Below are 17,821 nucleotides of genomic sequence, written 5' to 3'. Positions count from 1 at the left end.
CTAGCTCCAAACAACTCCTCCCAGAGCCTTTCCAGAGCAGTTCTTGCCAGAGAGGGGAGGAGGAAAGAAAGAGCTGGGCAGCCAACAGTCTCAAGAATTTGATCAGGAGGGCTTTAAACTGAGTTTTTTTGGGGGGGGGGGGAGACAATATTAAGGAAGGCGAAAGGGCTGGAGAAAGTAGTCAACCTGACACAGAGGAAACAAGACAAATAGTGCAAGGACCCAACAGTGGGAGGCAAAAAAACTTGCACAGGCAGCAAATAAAGGGGACCCTTGGTCTGCGATGTCTCTACACAGAGCATGGGAAATAAGCAAGATGAACTCAAACTCCTAGTACAACAAAGCAAATATGATATAATAGGCATCACTGAAACCTGGTGGGATGAGTCTCATGATTGGAATGTAGAAATAGAGGGGTATAACCTTTTAAAGAGAAATAGGCCAAACAGGAAAGGAGGAGGAATAGCACTATATGTCAGAGATATTTACACCAGTGAAGAGATCCTGGACATCAATACTGGCAGCCAGGTGGAGAGCATCTGGATAAAAATTAAAGGCGAGGGAAACAACAAGGATGTTATGGTGGGAGTCTACTACAGACCCCCCAGTCAGATGGAGGAATTGGATAATGCCTTTCTAGAACAGATGACTACACACTCAGAAAGGAGAGATGTAGTAGTGATGGGTGACTTCAGCCAAACTCAGCCAAATCCTCAAGGTCTAGCAAATTCCTCACTTGCCTCGAAGACAATTTCATTGTCTAAAAGGTGGAAGAGGCAACAAGGGGGTCAGCTATTTTAGATCTGATCCTAACCAACAAGGATGACTTGGTTAATGGGGTGCAAGTGGTGGGATCATTAGGTGGAAGTGAACATGTTCTCCTGGAGTTTGTTATACAGTGGAAAGGAGAAGCCAGGCATAGTCAAACATGCATTCTAGACTTTAGGAGAGCGGATTTCAGTAAACTTAGAGAAGTATTGAGGGTGATCCCATGGTCAGAAATACTAAAAGGGAAGGGAGTTCAGGCCGGATGGGAGTTTCTCAAAAGAGAGATACTGAAGGCACAATTTCAAACAGTTCCAGTGAGAAAGAAAAACGAGAGATGTCTCAAGAAACCAGGATGGATGACTAAAGAACTTTCAACTGAGCTAAGTTTTAAACAGAACATGTATAAGAAATGGAAAAAGGGGGAAATCACAAAAAAGGAATTCAAAGAAATAGCAGGCATGTGTATGTGTAAAGTCAGAAAAGCTAAAGCGCAGAATGAGCTCAGACTTGCTAGAGAGGTTAAGAACAATAAAAAGGGATTTTTTGGATATGTCCACAGCAAAAGGAAGAAGAAGGAAATGGTAGGGCCACTGTGTGGAGAAGATGGCAAAATGCTAACAGGGGACAGAGAAAAGGCAGCATTACTCAACACCTTCTTTTATTATTATGATTATTAACCTTTATTTATAAAGCGCTGTAAATTTACACAGCGCTGTACATAATTTTTTTAGTCAGACGGTTCCCTGCCCTCAGGCTTACAATCTAAAAGACACGACACAAAAGGAGAAGGGAGTGGTGGTGGGGAATGGGATCAGGTCCAGCAGTTCTTCTCCACCTCCGAGGCCTGGACCAAGGCAGATGGACTGGAGGAAGGGCTTGGCTTCTTAATGGATGCTTAAGAGGAAGCTTCCTGGGTCAGAGAGGGGCTCACCTCTGGGAATGCTTCTCTAAACAATATAGTCTTTAATTCAGTTTTGAAACTGGGTAGAGAAGTGATGAGGTGTGCATGTGGGGGAAGAAGGTTTCAAGAGTAAGGGGCAGCAAGCAAGAAGGGACGAATTCAGGAGGGGGCAGTGGTAGTCCTACACTGTGACAGGAGACCTTGACTACAAGAGCGGAGGGTGCGAGGAGGAATGTAAGGAGAAAGAAGGTCAGATAAATAAGGAGGGGCCAATCCATGGAGGGCTTTGAAAGTCAATAACAAAAGCTTGTACCGGATGCGGAAGGGGAAGGGGAGCCAATGAAGAGAGGATAAAAGAGGAGAAACATGGTCAAAGCGGCGAGCGGATGTGACAATATGGGCAGCTGAATACTGGACAGAGATTAAAAGATGGAGGTGTGAAAGAGGAAGCCCTGTTAGAAGGAGGTTACAATAATCTAGTCGCGAAACCACTAGGGCATGGACCAGAGTCTTGGCAGTAGAGGCTGAGAGGAATGGTCGGATCTTGGCAATGTTGTGGAGAAAGAATCTACAGGTCTTGGCGGTGGCCTGGATCTGGGGAATAAATGATAGAGAAGAGTCAATAATGAAGCCAAGACTGCGGGCTTGATGAACCGGTTGAATACAAGTGTCGTTGACAGAAACAGAAAAGAAATAGTGAAGGGTGGGTTTAGGTGGAAAGACAAGAAGCTCAGTCTTAGACATGTTGAGCTTCAAGCGCCGAAGCCGCATCCACTGAGAGATGGCAGTCAGACAAGAAGAAACTTGCTGTTCAAGCCCCGTCGAAAGGTCAGGGGTGGACAGATACAGCTGAGTGTCGTCGGCGTACAGATGATAGGAGAAACCAAAAGAACTGATGAGTTTGCCTAGGGACAATGTGTATAGAGAGAACAGAAGGGGACCCAAGACAGAGCCCTGGGGAACTCCAACAGATAGCGGAACAGAGGATGAAGTCTGACCACCCGTGACCACTGCAAAAGATCTATCTGACAAGTAAGATTTAAACCAGTCGAGAGCAGAGTCGGCGAACCCAAGGTCAGAAAGTAAATCAACCAGGAGACAGTGATCAACAGTGTCAAAGGCTGCAGACAAATTGAGAAGAATGAGAATAGAGTAGAGGCCGTTTGCCTTGGCCCGCAAGAGATCATTTGAGATCTTGGTGAGGGCTGTCTCTGTAGAGTGCCGTGGGCGGAAGCCAGATTGGAAGGGGTCTAGGATGGAGTTGGCTTCAAGAAACTTAATACAGCGAGAATAAACGACCCGTCCTAGGACCTTAGAAAGAAAAGGAAGAAGAGAAATTGGACGATAGCTAGACAAAGAAGAGGGGTCGAGAGAGGGTTTCTTCAGAATTGGGGAAACGAGAGCATGTTTGAAGTCAGAAGGGAAGGGACCCATAGAGAGAGAGAGATTAAAGATATAGAGGAGTGAGGGCAGAAGAGAAGGGGCTATAGAGATTAGGAGACGGGAGGGAATAGGATCAAGAGAACAGGTAGAAGGTTTGGAAGAATTTAGCATCTTAGAGAGTTTTCTTTTTTTCCCTTTTCCTCAGTGTTCTCAGAAAAGGAAAAGGGAGCTCAACCTGAGGATAATGGAGCAGAGGACAGAATAGGGGAATTTCAGCACACAATAAGTAAAGAGATAGTAGAGGAATACCTTGTTAATCTAAATGAATTTAAGTCTCCAGGACCAGATGAACTACATTCAACTGGCAAATGTAATATCGGAGCCATTGGCAATAATCTTTGAAAACTCCTAGAGAACAGGAGAAGCCCCAGCAGACTGGAGGAGGGCAAACATTGTCCCCATCTTCAAAAAAAAAAAAGGGGGGGGGAAAGAGGATCCCAACAATTATTGTCCAGTTAGTCTGACATCTATACCAGGAAAGATTCTAGAGCAGATCATTAAACAGAGAGGAGATTACCGCACTAGGGTAAAAGCGTTCCCCAATGCGTTCTCACGGGCGCGAGCCTGGAACGTGATGAGAGCCAGAACGCTAGTTTACCGCACAGCGGAACGCCGCCATCGCTGCCGGGCGTTCCAAATGTGTTCCCAATGTGTTCCAGGGAGGCCATTTCTGGGAACGGTTTCAAAACCGTTCCTAGAAATGGCCTCCCTGGAACACATTGGGAACACATTTGGAACGCCCGGCGGCGACGGCAGCGTTCCGCTGTGCGGTAAACTAGCGTTCTGGCTCTCATCACGTTCCAGGCTCGCGCCTGCGAGAACACATTGGGGAACGCTTTTACCCTAGTGCGGTAATCTCCAGAGTCTGTGAACATCTAGAAAGCAATGCCATAATCACAAAAAGTCAACATGGGTTTCAGAGAAAGAAGTCATGCCAGACAAATCTGATATCTTTCTTTGATAAAATTACCAGCTTGGTAGATGAAGGGAATGCTGTGGATATAGTATATCTTGACTTCAGTAAGGCCTTTGACAAGGTTTCCCATGACATTCTTGCAAACAAGCTTGTGAAATGTGGGTAACTGTTAGACAAGGTAACTGTTACATGGATTTGTAATTGGTTGACTGGCCAAAGCCAAAGGGTGCTCAACAATGGCTCCTTTTCATCCTGGAGAGAAATGACCAGTGGGGTCCCACAGGGCTCTGTCCTGGACCCAGTGTTATTCAATATCTTTATCAATGACTTGGATGACAGAATTGGGGGCATACTCATCAAATTTGCAGATGACACCAAACTAGGAGGAATAGCTAATACCCCAGAGGACAGGATCAAAATTCAAAATGACCTGAATAGACTAGAAAGCTGGGCCAAAGCTAACAAAATGAAATTCAACCGGGAGAAATGTAAGGTACTGCACTTAGGGCAGGAAAATGAAATGCACAGATATAGGATGGGGGACACCTGGCTGAATGAGACTACATGTGAAAGGTATCTAGGAGTCCAAGTAGACTACAAGTTGAACATAAGTTAACAGTGTGATGCGGCAGCTAAAAAGGCAAATGCAATTTTAGGCTGCATCAATAGAGGTATAGTCTCTATATTCTGCTTTGGTCAGGCCCCACCAGTTCTGGGCACCCCAATTCAAAATGGACATTGAGAAACTGGAGCGTGTCCAAAGGAGGGCGACTAAAGTGGTGAAGGGTCTGGAAACCATGCTCTATGAGGAAAGACTTAGGGAGCTGGGGATGTTTAGCCTGGAGAAAAGAAGGTTAAGAGGTGATATGATAGCTCTGTTTAAATATTTGAAGAGATGTCATATTGAGGAGGGAGCAAGCTTGTTTTCTGCTGCTCCAGAGAACAGGACCCAGAGCAATGAATGCAAGCTACAGGAAAAGAGATTCCACCTCAATATTAGGAGGAACTTCATGACAGGCTATTCGACAGTGGAACAAACTCCCTTGGAGTGTGGTGGTCTCTCTCCTTGGAGGTCTTTAAGCAGAGGCTGGATGGCCATCTGTCAGGGATGCTTTGATTGAGATTTCCTGCATGGCAGGAGGTTGGACTGGATGGTCCTTGTGGTCTCTTCCAACTCTACAATTCTATGATACTATGTATTTTAAAATGTATTTATGAGGAGAGCAGCAGAGGATGCAAGGTTACAGAGAAGAGAGGTGTGGCAGCATGAGGTGAGGGAAAAGATAGGAGAACGGAGGAAGGCAAGGTGAGCTGTGCAAGTGGTGGCATCCAAGAAGCAAGGGATGGAGGCCATGACAAGGTATGAAGTGAAGTAAGGGGTAGGAAAGGAGAGGGGAAGGTGAGAGTGCTGTGTCCAGGTGCAAGGAACAATAGAATTGGACAGGAGTTGATGGAAAGTGAAAGAGAGGGAGGAGTGGTGGCACAAGATTGACAAGGAGGAAAGGGAGTCTGACACATTGGTTACTGTAACTGTAATATTTGCTAACTGTAACATTTGCTAATGAAATATTAAAACAGAAGAACATAAACTTACCAAACTTTTTTTTAGTACAGAGGCACTTAAGCACAATGGCTAGATAAAAAATAAACAGCACTAAAACTGAAATGGAAAATGAAATAGAAATGGAAGACTGGACACTTTTAAAAGTATTTGGTGTCAGACAATATGCATGTATCACCCTAAACCTTTATACCTTCATTGATGGAACAAATTCATTCTCCCTTTGTTATAAAAGTTTTAAAACGTATTTTTGTATGTTCTAGTAGTTAAAAATGAATACTCTCCTCAGTATCACTCAGTGCGGTAACTCATGGTGTGACTCCCACTGACTTTCTCCCATTTCACATCATACAGAATCCTTAGTAATGCTTTTCTGCACTAATTATACTCATAAAGTGTAAGACTATTTGGCTTTGGCTACACAGGCAAAGACTATTTGGCTATGTATTAGCACCAGTATTAGAGGTGATATGCCTCTCAATACAAATTGTTGAGAAGGAAGAGTAGGAGAGAGCTACATTGTGGGCTTCCTTCAGATGTCTGACCACTACAGAAACAGGAGGCTGGAAGGATTACCCACGTCTTTGGTTTGATACAGCTGAGTTCTCATTCTATTGAGTCACACTCTTATTGCTTAATCTACATATGTAGACAAACACAAACACACAAATTGCAATAAACTTTTTAAAAACTCATTACTGCTTTTTAAATATTTCCCTTGCCTCTTCCATCTTCAGTACCCAAGAATCAATGCTTAGAAATACTTTTAAAAATGTCACAGGTCTCAGGGAGGTGTACTAGAAATCAAACTGAACAGTTCAAAACAATGTCAAACAATAAGAATAACCAAAATGTTAAAAACACATTAAATCATTTACTATTTAATAGCAGTTAAAACAATTTAAAATGATTCACATGCAAACTTGAATGAGATCAAACATATCCACAAAATTTTAGCACACAGCTATGTTTTTACTTGGCACTGGAAGGACAGCATCCTTCTCCTTTCTTTCTTTCTTTCTTTCTTTCTTATATAGTAGTTCTTTGGAATGGCAAACTTTCTTTCCTCCATCTCCTGTAAGATTAAGAATTGTTTTCAGCTTTTCAAGTTCTGCTTTCTGAGGACAAAAGACAGACACCCACCCGCACCCATTCCAAAACAAGCAGTAATTCTAAAACAAAATTCAAAAGGCACTTCACAACTTAAAACATACAACATAGTGATGATGTCTGATAAAACCAAATATTAGTCTTCATTCTTTTTTGCAATCTTACAAGACCATTAGTGCCACCCTATTCACCTTTATATGGAGTATGTTAGACAAAGAGCTTATTGCTGAGCTCGCTTGTTTGATCACTAGCAACCAATTGTTATATCTCATGACCACCTTTCCTCACAATAGTGATAGCTTTGTTGAAACAGAACCATTGGATTTCCAGTTTTGTCTGTCAAATGCCCTCTTCCTCAACAAAGTATGGGTGATGCACTGCTTCAGCTTCAGCATACATTTCTACAATTTCAGTCTGCTGCTGGATAGCAGGATTAAACAACCTAGGCCCTATCTATTTATTAAACCACTGTCCATTTTATCATTTCCTGTTTCCCAATTCCTAATTCTTTTGCTGCCTGCCAGCCTTTTCTTTCTTCCTTCCTTCCTTCCTTCCTTCCTTCCTTCCTTCCTTCCTTTCTACCAGATTTATGAGAAAATGGGCTTTTCTCCTGTGGTGACATCTTGAAGCTGAACTCTCTATCTAATGAGGCTTGCCTTGTTCCATTCTCTGGATTGTTTATGCCAGTGGCTGGGGCCAGGCTAAAATATTCTTCTTAGTGAAACAAGAGATGATGCCCTGCTCAAGTGAACGTACTTAGTGCTCAAGGGTGACCATTTTCTTTTGGTATCTGAGGCAGAAAATCTTAAAAGTTTCTTCTTCCTGGGAAGAAAACTGGAACAGCAACAAATGGAAGAAGTATCAATATCCTGTCCCTGCATGATACTCTAAGGTGCTTTAGGTGGCCTGATCATTCTGTCTAATGCTACAGATAGCCCTGCAGGCATCTGGTCAAAATGTTTCTACTTCATGCAGTCTTTTTAAAAAGCTAGTGGTGGATGTTGGCAGGGCTCTATCCCAGTGAGGTGCTGCTTTCATTGTTAATGCAATTATAGTTGCTTATAACTGGACCAAGCAGCTCCTGTGTTAGAGTCTTACAGCTAACAAATTCTAGTAGTTGTGTAAGTAATTTTGAATTTGTTTAGAAGAAAGTCAACACAAGAATGGATGGGTGACCAGGCAAATAGGGAGACTCAAAGGTGTACAGGATAACAGTATATGAGTTAGAATATTATTCATTAATTAATTAATTTAAAGGATTTTTGTATCTCCATCTGGCCCCCAAGGACCTTTAAGGCAATGAACAAATAAAAAGTTAAAAGCCAATTAAAACAATAGCAAAATAAAAAACATTTGAAAACACATTAAAATATTCTTTAAAACTCCTAATAGCAGTCTAAAGCAATCCTAGACTCCAGTTTTAAAACAAGTAAAACAGCAATTTCAAACATCGAAAACCATATTGAGTCCCAGTCCTGGGAAAAGAGCGGGATACAAATAAATATAATAATGATGATGATAATAATAATAATAATAATAATAATAATAATAATAATAATAATAATAATAATAATATTGAACAGCAGTCCACTGTTATGACTGCCCACTGGAAATATAAAAAAGATGGGCACAGCCTAACTTCCTTAAATAGGGAAGCTAATCTTTCCTGGCCCAATCATTTAGGGCTTTGTAGGTCAACACCAGCACCTTGAATTGAGCTTTGAAACAAATGGGAAGCCAATGCAGTTCTTAAAAGACCAGTCTTACATGATCTTTAAAAGGCACACCTGACACCAGTCTCACTGCTGCATTTTGCACTAGCTGCAGCTTCCAAACATTTTTCAAGGGCAGACTCAAGTAGAGTGCATTACAGATGTCTAATTGAGAGGTAACTAAGGGGCTCAGTAGACCACCGCTAAGAGGTGGCGCCACCCCACCCTGGGAAGCCCTGTGTTGGGGATGTGGAAACATTGCCTTTTCTGGTGCCGCCACAGCTTTTCTGTGGCTCTTTGGTGCAGCGTGTCTACACGTTGCACCAAAGATGTGGTGTGATGCCACCCCCTGTGCGGTTGGTCAGCAGGCATGATGCCAGCATGATGCTAACATGGGGACAGGCAGTGAGTGGTCATCATACCCTCACTCTGCCCTCCCACTGGCTTATTTTGCCAGTCTGTTGCCTAAGACATGAACCACTGTGGCCTGATCTGTCTTCCTCAAGAAAGCTGGGCAAAAGTGTTCCTGGCTGCTGCAGGAAACTGGTTTTCCAGAAGCAGCACCTGGTCTAAAAGCACTTCCAAGTTACAAACTTGATCTTTCAGATAGAGTACAACCCCATTCAGAACAAACAGTGTTCCCAATCCCAAGTTGTTCTACTGACCAGCAGCAGTTCCGTCTTGTCTGGGTTAGCTCTTAGTCTGATTACCTGGATCCAGATGACAATTCAGTACTACGCCAGCCCCTTTGGAGAGGCTAGAGATAGAGAAAGGAGAGATAGAGTTGGATATCATCAGCTACTAATGACACCCAACCCCAAAGCTCTGGATGACCTCTCCCAAAAGCTTCATTTCGATATCAAAAAACAAAGGGATAGTATTGACCCATGTGAAACCCTGTTAGCATACTCAGACAGACATTTTTTGGGTCTTGCATCCTATATCCATCACAGCCATGGATTGTAGCTTATATTGTTCAACAATGGAATACTGTTGGCCTTTCAACAGCTGTGCACAGTGCAGCCTCAGTTGCATACTCGTTGACTGCCAGCTGCTCAAGGACTGTGGGGCTATAAATATAGGCCTGGTATAGACGGTCAGGAAGGGGCAGTGAGACACTGCCCCTTTCTGCCCTGGATCGGTGCTGCGGCACTGATCTGGCCTCCACAGAGCACAAAAAGGAGTTGGTTTATCGGCTCCTTTTTGTGCCTCTAAAGAGGTGCCATAGCTGGTGCCGGGCAGCTTGATCACGCCCCTTTGGTGCAGCCCCGTTCTGGTGTTGCATCAAAGGGATGTCATTAACGCACATGCCATCTGAATGGGTGCGCGCAAGTATGGTGCCCGGGCAGCATGGGGAGGGGTGTGAGCGTGGGGATGCTCACCCTTCACCCCACCCACAGACTGGCGCTTTTCACCCATCTGTATCGGGCCATAGCTTGTCTGGTATTTTCATAACACAATTCCTTTTTGGTAATTCTGAACTTGTAAAAAAACACGAACTTGGCCGTTATTCCAGTGCTCACACATTTAAGACTGGATTTTGCATGCTCTATTTCTATATATCTAAACTAAGGGGCTGAACAGACAGCCCATTCAAGGATGGCTGTATGCCACCCCTGGAAGCACTGGGTTGGGGACAAGGCAGCTGCACACCATGCCCCCAACCCAGTGCAAATAGAAGCTGTGAAACACGGCTCCTATTTGTGTCCTAGAACAGGTGCCATAAGCGCTGCAGCACAGCCTTATAATGACCCTTGTGTGCAGCGCTGTTTGGGCATCATCATGGCAAGCAGCCATATGGACGGGCACATGCCAAGATGGCGCCCATGGCACACAGTAAAGACTTTGAGCAACGCTCTGCCCTATCTGAGCCCTAGTTTGGGTGCAGGCTGGCATAAAGTGCTGGTCTGTACACCCGCTAACTGTGGCTGAAACCTGTGAGGCAGCAATGCCATTACTGAATAAGTATGGCACTTCTGAGCATGTGTCTTGTGCTTGATCACACAGACCATCAGTACAGAATCTGGTTCTGTCTTGCTGGTTTTTCTTTCTTTTAAAGAGCTTACAAGGCTTTGTTTACACCAATAACTGTACTAGTATGCCAAAAAAGAGGCAAAATGTTAGAGACTACTGACTCACAGATTCTGGCTCTCTGCCTGGGTTTCCTTGTTTGGTGACTTTTCCTTTCATTATGGAGTGGCTGTACCTTCACAGCTATAATGAGTCTGTTTTAATTGCCATCTCATTATATGTTTACCTTTGGGCTGGCTAGCAGTACTTCAGCCCACCCATTTTCCTCTTTCACTGACCTATTTTATTAAATTGCATTATTACTTAACCAGTGTACATACATTTGAATACGGGTCCTGAAACTGACAACACACACACACACACACACACACACACACACACACACACTGAGGGTGGTATTCTGTTAGTGACATATGCACACATAAGTTGTGCTAAGCATACAGAATGAATGATTTGCCATAGTGCAACAGATATATTCAGCTGACAGCAGAGTTGTGCATACATCAATATTATGCATTGTGTTTATGAACTGTATTGCACATTTCACAATGGCACACAGTCATTGACATGTGTGGCACAATGTTGTTATTCTGAATGGGTTATGTGCAGTGCTGTTATCTTTGAATGAAAATATTTATGCTATGCTGAGAGGATATTGGATTGTAGCCTATAAAAGCCAGGAATTTCCATGCAATAATATCTGGAGTACCACATTTTGTTCACACACCAACACCTGCTGGAGATATAATACTGCTAAAGCCTCCTTAACAGATACATTTGGGAGCTGTCCTGTAGAGGCTTCATTTTTGTGGAAGTAATTAGGTGGACAAGCTTGATACTGGAAAGCTCTTTAAGATTTATATTTAATATATTTAATATTTAGATATGTGCATGCTTGTTTGAATTATTTACCTGTATCTTGAAAACTAACAAATGCCTAGCAGAAGTGGATTTTATGTGCCCTCTTGACTGCTAAAAGATTGATACTTTGATAATGGAAAGATAGCTTTCTTCCACCTGTGATTCAATGGACAGAAAATCTAATAACACATTTACAACATTAAAGAATAATGTACAGATGAAAGCTACAAATAGCCTTATACAAATAGACATCTGGTCAGATTTTATAGAAACTTATTATTAACATGGTTGCTTTTTCTTTTCTTGTGTTTTCATTTTACTACTTTGTTATATTGAAATATTATAGTATGTAGCAGAGAACTTTCTTGTATACTTCTATCATGTGTTTACACATATAATAGCAACAGAGTGGTTTCTACCATCTTGAGATCACATCCTATGAAAAACATAGAACTGCCCGGCAGATTTGGCATGAGAAATAACCACACCACTTGGGGCTTATGGAGGTCCTGTCAGTTTTAAATGGCAGTTTTAAAAATCACCCTGGTGATCTGGTTAGCAGAAAATAAATGGAAATGTTTATGTTTGTCACATTAGCTTCCTGCTCTGTTTCCAGAACCTGTGCTAAATATCTCATTGATCCATTCAGTGTCTCTTGAATAATGTTCTGTCAAAATCTTCATGACCTTATAAATGCAGAAACAAAAGGAAAAAGTGTGAAAATGGCAGGAAGACCTTTCACAGGCATGCTTTGTTAAGCAAAAAGTCAACATTTCCCTGTACAGGTGTACCTCAGTTAATGAAGTAGAAAAGTTCCTGGTCTTTACTTAAGAGAAACTGTGGTATCAGAGGTAGAAATAAAATGGTAAAAATAGGGCTAGCTTCCTACACCACAAAAAAGAAGAGCAGTTAACATGTTTCAGCAAACTTTTTATTCAAAACTATCTACATGCACATGTGAAATTAAACAAGAAGGTCAGGTAAAACCTTTCATAAGTAAAAAATTTTTTTTGAATCTTCTAAAAATCATTTGAAAGCTTCTTCCAAAATGTATCCCAGAAGTGCTGTAGTGGTTTAAGCATTGGGCTCTGACTCTGGAGACCAGGATTTGAATCCCAGTTCATCCGTGGAAACCCACTGGGTGACCTTGGGCAAGTCACACTCTCTCAGCCTCAAAGGATGGCAATGCCAACCCCCCTCTGAAGGACCTTTCCAAGAAAACCCCATAATAGGTTCACCTTAGGGTCTCCATAAGTTGGAAATGAGTTGAATGCACACAACAACAAATACCAAATGATTCCCCCCTCATCATGTCCATCAACTACCTTTGTGAGAGCTGTTGTAATAGTAACTAATTAGTTAAAATAATGTTACAAGCTTCAGAAATAATTGGAATGAAAGGGGATGTATTAAAAACAATTAAATTTTATTCTACTTGTTTGGCTGTAATGGTTTTTGATTTAGAGCAGCATTTAGTGGAATTCTGCTCATGCCCGTGGGAGTAGGAACGTAGCCAGGATTTTAGGAAGGGGGGGGTCCAGACTAAGTACCACCATTATAATGGGGCTTGGGTGCGGCGGCGCAGCAGCACACACCATTCATTTTTCTAATGGAAGGGGGGGGGTCCGGACCCCAAGATCCCCCCCCCTTGGCTACATCCCTGGTGGGAGGGTGATCTTTACAATCCTTACTCCTGCAGCTTTCAGAAGGTCTATTCTGGAGAATATACGTCCCTGGTGGGAGGGTGATCTTTACAATCCTTACTCCTGCAGCTTTCAGAAGGTATATTCTGGAGAATTTCAACTCTCGAGCAGCTAGGAAATGATATAGCAGGGTGGTCAAGAAGGGGAATGGGCAAAGATTTAAACTGGGGGACTGTACTGCAAAATTTAGAAATGTACACTAAATGATAGCTTCATTTAGATTTGCAAAGGTGTGAAATTAATTGGTTGACATAAAAATTAGAATTAAAAGAGATTTACCCTTCATCCCTTGAAGGGACAAGAGAGCATCTACAACCTAACATCTTACACATATGTTTTTGAATTTCACTGTGTTGGGTGAAATTTAGCCTCTGTTATGAGCTCATTCTTATGTCCTGTGATATTAATGTCAAAATAATTTACATCCTTCTAATGGTCAAAGTAGATATGATATCAAAGCCATGGTCTTTATTCCCAGCTGAAGTATGAAATGAATGCAGTTTGACACTGCCTTGAATGTCATAGCTGCATCCTGTGGAATTCTTAGATCTGTAATTTGTCGTGGCATCAGAGCTTTACTTTCTATAAATCCCAGGATTCCACATCATGGAGCCATGGTAGTTAAAGCAGTGTCAAATTGCATTAATTCTGCAGTTGTAGATGCAGTCAGGGTGAGACGTTGGGTCTAATTTTAAGAACAAACTGAACTCTGTGTGAACCACTCTGGAAGAAAAGTCAACTGGATGACAAACTATAGTGATGTAGAGTAGAAGTAGAGAAGAAGTAGAGAAAAAAGACTCCTCTCTCCTTAGGCAGGTTCCCCATTTCATGATAAAATTCAACCTTGCAATTTCCAGCTTCACAGCTAATGGGACAAACACTTAAATACGGCAGTTGTTGTAACAGCAATGACAGACACAGCCAATTCCTATTAACAGCCATAGTCAATTCCTAAGAAATGAACAGGTGAAATTCTATTCTTTGATGTAATACAGACTTTTAAAGGGTAATAAAGTTGGAATTTTTATGAAACATTTACAGCCAATAGTCTGAAGCTTTCTAGGCCAGCCTGCATAGATTTCACATGCTATAATCTATGAAGTTACAGTTTCCTGGTATCACTGAATATTTTAAATATATAGCACAAGTCTTCCTCAACATATATATTTTGGTGTTAAAGATAGTTCATCCCAATGATTGTCGGCACTAATAGTTATGATTGTGGATGATGGTGCTTCAGTGACTGTCTCCAATTTGCCAAATAATTTCTTGAATACAATTTAAAATCCAGTTGGTAAGAACGCATACTAGGGAAGTGTCACTGGAGTGCAGTTTAGCATGACATTGAACGTCAACAGTTCAAGTTGTTAACTGAGAAGCTTCAGGGGCATTAAAAATGTGATAATGGAGAACTCCTTCCCATTCTGTTCATTGCTGGGAGCCATGAGTATTAATGGACAGGTTGACATAGGAAAGAAAGGAAATGGAAGGGGGCAGTCTGTTCCTTCAGATATATAAATCTTGGCCTCAGAGGGAGCGATCAGGCAGACCCAGCAACATCAGGGACTGCCTGAAGGAAGAGGCTCCTCCCTCTTTTAACTGTTCAATCTTGCCCAGAGGAGCGATCAGGCAGACCCCGCACCTCAGATGCCTGAAGAAGAGTCTCCTCCTCTTCCTTAAACTGTCATCTTGGTCCTCGAGGGTGCTCAGGCCAGCCCCCACAACATCAGTGGACTGCCTGAACGGAAGGGCTCCTCCTCTCTTTTACACTGTTCATCTTGGCCTCGAGGGAGCGATCAGGCAGACCGCAACATCACGGACTGCCTGAAGGAAGAGGCTCCTCCCTCCTTAACTGGCCTCTTGGCCTCAGAGGGAGCGATCAGGCAGACCCCAGCAACATCAGGGACTGCCTGCAGGAAGAGGCCTCCTCCCTCTTTTAACTGTCATCTTGGTCCAGCGGAGTGATCAGCGCCCGGAGACCCAGCAACATCAGGGACTGCCTGAAGGAGAGGCTCCTCCCTCCTTAACTGTTTCTTGGCCTCAGAGGGCGCGATCAGGCAGACCCAGCAACATCCGGGACCTGCCTGAAGGAAGAGGCTCCTCCCTCCTTACCTGTCATCTTGCCTCAGAGGGAGCGATTCAGGCCGACCAGCCACATCTAGGGGACTGCCTGAAGGAAGGTGTCCCTCCCTCTTTTAAACTTGTCATCTTGGCCCAGGGGCGCATCAGCAGACCCCGCAACCATCAGGACTGCCTGACAGGAAAGGCTCCTCCTCCTAACTGTCATCTTGGCCTCAGCGGGCGATCAGCAGCCCAGCAACTCAGGGACTGCCTGAAGGAAGAGGCTCCTCCCTCTTTTAAAATGTCACTTCAGAGGGAGCGATCAGGCAGACCCAGCAACATCAGGGACTGCCTGAAGGAAGAGGCCCCTCCCTCCTTAACTGTCATCTTGGCCTCAGAGGGAGCGATCAGACAGACCCAGCAACATCAGGGACTGCCTGAAGGACGAGACTTCTCCCTCCTTTAACTGTCACATTGTATTTTGTATTGCATTGCAATTTTTTACTGTACACCGCTATGATCATTGCGGAATAGCGGTCTATAAATAAAATGTATTATTATTATTATTATTATTATTATTATTATTATTATTATTATTATTATTATTTTCAGGGCACAGCTATGATCATTGCGGAATAGCGGTCTATAAATAAAACTTATTATTATTATTATTATTATTATTATTATTATTATTATTATACAGAACCTTTCAATCTGTTTTAAATGGATTTGTCCAGATTTGAACAATTTTCTGATTGAAATCTGTAATACATTTCTACAGGCTAACTCCTTTGGTTAGGTGACATTATGATTTAACAGCTTGGATGGTGGCTTACATTTGAGGTGTCTGCATGCTTGCACACTCATTTCATCCCAAATGGGAAGTGTGTGTGTGCCCATAACAAAGAAATATATTTAAAAACATAAACTTGATGTTTCTTGTTTCAATTCACTGTGTTGTATTCAGTCTTCAATGCTCCCAAGCCAGGTGTGCAGAAGCACTAATGTGAGACCCTCCTTGTCTAGCAGCTCTCACTATGAAAGATATATGGAAGAGCCACTGAGAATACTGTTAGGATCTCTGATGCTCTTAATAAAGAAGGGGTTGGGCTGTATTTATGCACAGATAAAACATTTCTGCACAAAAATGTGCAGTTTTTATGCAGCATATTGTTCTGAACAGTGAATAGTCTTTGAAAAAGGAGCAGCTTTTAACAACCTTTTTACAGCAGGAAAAAAATTGCTAAAATTACTTGTTGCTTTCTTTGTGAACTAAATCAGTGAAGAATTACATCCCAAATGTGTGTCTGATAGTAATGGAAGAATGGGTCTATGTAACTAAGACTGGAACAGAGATCCTGTGTAGTCCATAGCTACCTAGCAATGAATTGCATCATTTTATAAGCATGGTAATATATGCTATCATTGTACAATAGCCAATCTAATGCTATATCTGCTATAAAGACTCATTTACAGAAGTTTGCAGGCAGCACAACCATATATGAAACCATTTACACTGGCATTGCAGGGATTGGACTACCCTTTTGCAATTGGACTTTGTGGGGACCTTTCACACTACAGAATTATAGCACTAAGATTCCACTTTAACTTCCATGACACCATTCTGTGGACTCCTAGGATTTACAGTTGGGGGGGGGAGGTGTATTTAGAATTCTCATCCAGAGAGCTCTAGTGCTACAAACCCAGGATTCCATAGGTTGCTGCCTTGACAGTTAAAATGAAATCTTAGTGGCATAGTTGTGTAGCATGAAAGGCCCCCACAATGTCCTGTTCTAATCGCAAATTGTCCATCCCAAAGATTCACATTAGGCTTGCAAGGCAACGGGAGTCTTCCTGGGGCTGCAGAAAAGAAAGGAACCAGAAAATAAACTCTCCTTCTTCCAAGTTTTCTAGGACTCCAGATTCTTGTTTTTGAAAGTCCTAAGTCTCTGACCTCCAGATGTACAACAGCAGTTCATTTCTACAAAGACTAACCATCCCTTACTCTTACTTTGTAGCAGATACATAAGGTATTTGGAAGAGAGGAAGAGCTATCTGGCTACGATCCTGCAGGGCTCAGTGTAGTATAGTAGTTCTGCATGTGGAACCATTTACCAGCACTGGACCTTTTGTAGAGCCACTGAAGTTTCTCTATCCATACCTGGAGGAGAGCGGGGGCATTGGAGAAACATCTGACTATGTCCCTGTAGTCAGATGCGAAGTGATTATCTCATCCACTGAGGACCACTGTGTCTTCTAGAGATCACAGTGGCTGAAGTAATTGCTTCTTATCTGGCTACAGGAACATAGCTAGACACTTCTGCTATCCCCTGCTCCAAGCATGAATAGCAATGGGCAAGGACCCTTTTTGGACTGATAGTAGTAGTAGTAGTAGTAGTAGTAATAATAATAGGATTTATTTATATGCTGCCCAATCACTGGGAATCCGAGCAGCTTACAACAGAGGGGATAATAGATGGTTCCCTGCCCTCAGGCTTACAACCTAAAAGACACCACACAAAAGGAGAAGGGAATGGTGGGGGGGGGGGATCAGGTCCAGCAGTTCTTCTCTCCCTCTGAGGCCTGGATCAAGGCAGATGGACTGGAAGGAGGGCTCTTCTTCTTCAGGGTTTGGGGGGAAGGAACAGAGGTTTTGACTGCTGTGTAGGGAAAAAGGAAATACATGTTTCTGCAGAACCATATATAAGCAGGTGTAGGATTAACTTACACCTGTGTATGCTGCTGTCGGTGAGT

Source organism: Sceloporus undulatus, chromosome 4, assembly GCF_019175285.1.
Source record: "Sceloporus undulatus isolate JIND9_A2432 ecotype Alabama chromosome 4, SceUnd_v1.1, whole genome shotgun sequence".
In the NCBI taxonomy this organism is placed as follows: Eukaryota; Metazoa; Chordata; class Lepidosauria; order Squamata; family Phrynosomatidae; genus Sceloporus; species Sceloporus undulatus.
The sequence above is the reverse complement of the archived record's forward strand: the minus strand, read 5'-3'. Positions refer to the sequence as shown.